Below are 4,363 nucleotides of genomic sequence, written 5' to 3' on the forward strand. Positions count from 1 at the left end.
TTTATTACTTCTAAATTATGGACGGATACCGCATATATCGAGTAGCTTTCTCAGAAATAAAACAAACAAAGATAAATCATTTTTCGTGACAAGGAACTACAGTGGGCGTTTTCAAGTACTGCCTGGCCGGTATGGGTAATGTAAATTACCCAACCTGCATGGAAGTTAATATAACGTCATGGGTAGAACAGCACATGTCACTTTTACATTTTGATATTACGTCATGGTAGTCTGATGCTATCTAAAACTGATCACTCTTAGACAATGGTTGGTAACAGTTCTTTCTGATCATAAAAGTATTGCTCAGACCGAACATCTAAAATTTCAGAAGTAGGGTGTCCCTTGTACTTAATGGTATTTGAAGCCATAGGATTGTGGATCAACTTGGGGTACCAGGACCATTCAGAAAGAGGTCTGTAAAAAGTAGCACCCAGCCATCGTAAACAAAGAATCAACGCAAAGATCAGTGACAAAAACTGATCACGTGGTAGGAGCATCAGTACATAACACAATCAAAAAATATCTCCGCCTCAAAACGAATCATACAGGGTTTAGGTCCATAAAGATAAACTTTTCAATCATACTTTTCCTTTAACCGGTGCATATAAAGTCGTACAGACCAAGATGTCAAACTTATTGTTATGTGATTAGAGTATTTAAAAGGGTGCCGGAAAACTATCATTCCACATAAACTAGACGGATTACGAAAAACGTGGAGAGTGGTGTATTATAGGCATGATAATTTACGACGCTGTCTTTTGTAATAAAACAATGCTTCAGGGCTATTGACAAGATACACGGTTTTTAGAAAGAACAAGACCGGATGTGGCAAATGGACTGTAGCGACGTGGTGAAGTTTTAAAGTCGTTGTGATATATCTCTCTCAACTCTGTATTGAATTTAAATATGGATATTTTTTCCCATATACGCCTGCACACAGGAAAAATGCAATTTTGTTTGTTATAGAATTTAACTCAGATATATAAAAACTTATATGCATAGCCAACCCTAATTTTGGAAACAAAACAGACAACAAGGAGCAGATAGTCAACACTACCCACAGTTTTCTTTGGGCTGCTCTCATCTATTCGAATAGTGTGATTTAATTATTATTCTTATGATGTGCACACGATCCAAAACTCGGGCGAGCTTTTGTTGTTGTTGTTTTTTTCAGAAACGGATCGCCAATCATGAACCCTTGGATTCACGTACCACATATGTTAACCAGTAGGCCACATCTACTCCAATGTGATTCTGTATTATAGGACAGAAACTATTTTAAGTGTTTTTATTGTTTCTGGTGTGGATTTAGTGAAAAAAAAATATTTCTATCAAAGGACAAAAGGTGGCCAACAAAAAAAGTCTGTTATATAACTCTCACTCCTTTTTGGCCCGGTAGGCCAGGTGGTTAAGGCACTCGACTCGTAATCTGGGGTCGCGGGTTCGAATCCCGTCACACCAAATATGTTCGCCCTTTCATCCGTGGAAGCATTCTAAAGTGATGGTCAATTCCACTATTCGTTGGTAAAGAGTAGCTCAAAGGCATTTGGTGATATAGCTGCCTTTCTCCTCTAGTCTTAAGTTGCGTTGGACGGACGGATAGCGCAGATAGCTCTCATGTAGCTATGCGCTAAATTAAAACAAAAAACAAGTACTGCCTATTGGACTTTCAGGGCAAAAAAATAACAACCTTGTACCAATCTCATTATTCAGTGTCTAAACGTGAGAACTTTAATAATAGTTTACAACAAGGATTTATACTAACTGTTTATCTTCCATATAAGTAATCATATCTGAACACATCTGAGTCATAATGTAGACACAGCAAGCCAACAACAACGTTTCTAAAGTAAGTTTGGTTTAGTTTGAATTTCGCGCAAAAGCTATCTGCGCTAGCAGGCTAATTTAGTAGTGTAAGACTAGAGGGTGGGCAGCTAGTCATCACCACCCACCGCCAACTCTTGTGCTACTTTACCAACGAATAGTGTGATTGACCATCACATTATCCCCGACTAAAGTGCGATCATGTTTGGTGTAACGGGAATCCGCGACTCTTACGAGTCTGCTCTTCCTAAACCTGCTGGGCCTTTTAAAAGTAAGTTTAATGCTATACTTTACCACATGTCGCAACTTGTTTGATTACGATAAATCCTAACTCAGCAAGTTATTTCAAGCAGTAATAAAGATTTTAACTTCTAAGTTGCCTCCCGCTAGTACGGCGGTATGTCTTCAGTTTACAACGCTAAAATGGGGTTCGATTCCCCGGTGGGCTCAGCAGATAGCCTGATGTAGCTTTGCTATAAAGAAAGCACACACTTCTAAGTTTATAATATTAAAATATATCCTGCTTAAAATATATTATATATATATATACATGTATGTATGTATATATATGTGAAATAACCAACACATGTACGTGGGTTGCTGAGTAAGAATGAGGTACTATAACTCTAATATTAGGGTTTCATATGGAATATACAATCCAATAACGGACAGTTTCGAGATTAAGAAAAAAGGATAAATTGAAATACCTTGTTTGAAAGTGTTTATATTTGAGGGAGGCCTGAGGGTAGTCTGTTTATGAGAATAAATGCACCCCGTTTTCAGTTTTCTTTGCATAACACTCCTGTCTTGTGGACTGTTTTACAGGCAGTTTTGTGACTTTCTCATTTGGTGTTTCAAATATTGGATCTCACGAAAGTTATGCCTCATACACAAAAGTACTATCTCCAGAACAATCAACGTGAATTTCTTGATTACTTTAAGTCAGTGTGTTTTTTTTATTATTTCTTATAAAGAAGGAAGAAAAACAACTTTTGTTTTTCTAAAAAAACTCACATCAAGAACAACATTTTATCTGGATGATATAAATCAAATTGTGATTGGTTTGGTTTTGAATTTCAAGCAGCTGAGGACTATCTGCGCTAGCCCGCCACTAATTTAGCAGTGTAAGACTAGAGGGAAGGCAGCTAGTCATCCCTACCCACCGCTTGGGCTACTCTTTTACCAATGAATAGTGGGATTTACCGTCACATTATAACGCGCCCCGGCTGAAAGGGCGAGCATGTTTGGTGTGAGGAGGATTCGGACACGCGACCTCAGGTTACGAGTCGAGTGCCTTAACCATCTGGCCATGCCAGGGCCTCTAATTTTAACTGTTTAGATTAGTTTTAGTTATTAAGATGACGAAACCGAAAGTTCTTCCTTTGTCAGATTTTAGTAAATTAAAACAGTAAGTAACTGTATGAATATACAGAATATGACTAGAAATATTGATTGTAAAAGTAGCATAGAAAACCAAATCTACTGATTTTAAAATTGTCAGCTTTATTTCCCGTTTATGTCGCCTTAGGTTTAAAGTTCTCTCTCGATATATCTCTAATCCTGACTTATCAGATCGTTTATCTCACCAAAATATACTAAGGAGGACAGTACTAAGATCTAAACAAATTGAGCTGATGTTTCGCTATCTCATTCAATAACTTCATTATAACTGATGAACAAACAAACAAAAGAAGGGCGAAAAAAAAGATCATCTTACTGTTAGCAGTCACTTTACGAAAAAGTGAAAACAGTTTTCCGAAATTCCACAGAGGAGAAGAATTCTTCTTGTCAAACGCAAGTCTTGCTCGGAGGGAGGGTAGTGTCGTGGTTGAAGCGAAAGAAGTTTCTCAAGTGAATGCACGAGACAGTCTAGAGGGCTGCTGGTAAGTGCTGCCCTATCTTGCGATGCTGAGCATGATGGGATACGTTTGAATAAGATGTTAAAGAATTAATGTAAAAAAACAGAAGAAAATGTAAGGGTAAACAATACGCATTGGATTCGAAAGAAAATTATCAGAAACGCAATAATATAGAAATAGTTGAGATATATATATGTATTTATACATATAAGTGTAACACAACTACTGTTGCCTTCTTATACGTGGAATGAGTCCTCGTTACAGACTGCATAGTCCACAGCGTTGTGAAGTTAGACATCTTTAGAAAAAGTCACTGATTCAATATTCACAGGTCACGTTATGCAGTCCTACTCCTTTAGGAAGCCATCAATTGAATATATTGAGTCACTGGTCACGTTGTGATGCCGTACACGATAAGAAGTCACCGATTCAATATATTCAGTTTACAGGTCACGTTGTGATGCAAAACGCCTGTATAAGAAGTCACCGATTCAATATATTCAGTTTACAGGTCACGTTGTGATGCAAAACGCCTCTATAAGAAGTCACCGATTCAATATATTCAGTTTACAGGTCACGTTGTAAAGTCGTACAATGAGAATAAAACTTCGCATTTCTTAAAAGCTCGTCACAGTTTACTTTACTATAAACATTAAGACACATGAGATATCAACTTATAA

Source organism: Tachypleus tridentatus, chromosome 4, assembly GCF_004210375.1.
Source record: "Tachypleus tridentatus isolate NWPU-2018 chromosome 4, ASM421037v1, whole genome shotgun sequence".
Taxonomy (NCBI): domain Eukaryota; kingdom Metazoa; phylum Arthropoda; class Merostomata; order Xiphosura; family Limulidae; genus Tachypleus; species Tachypleus tridentatus.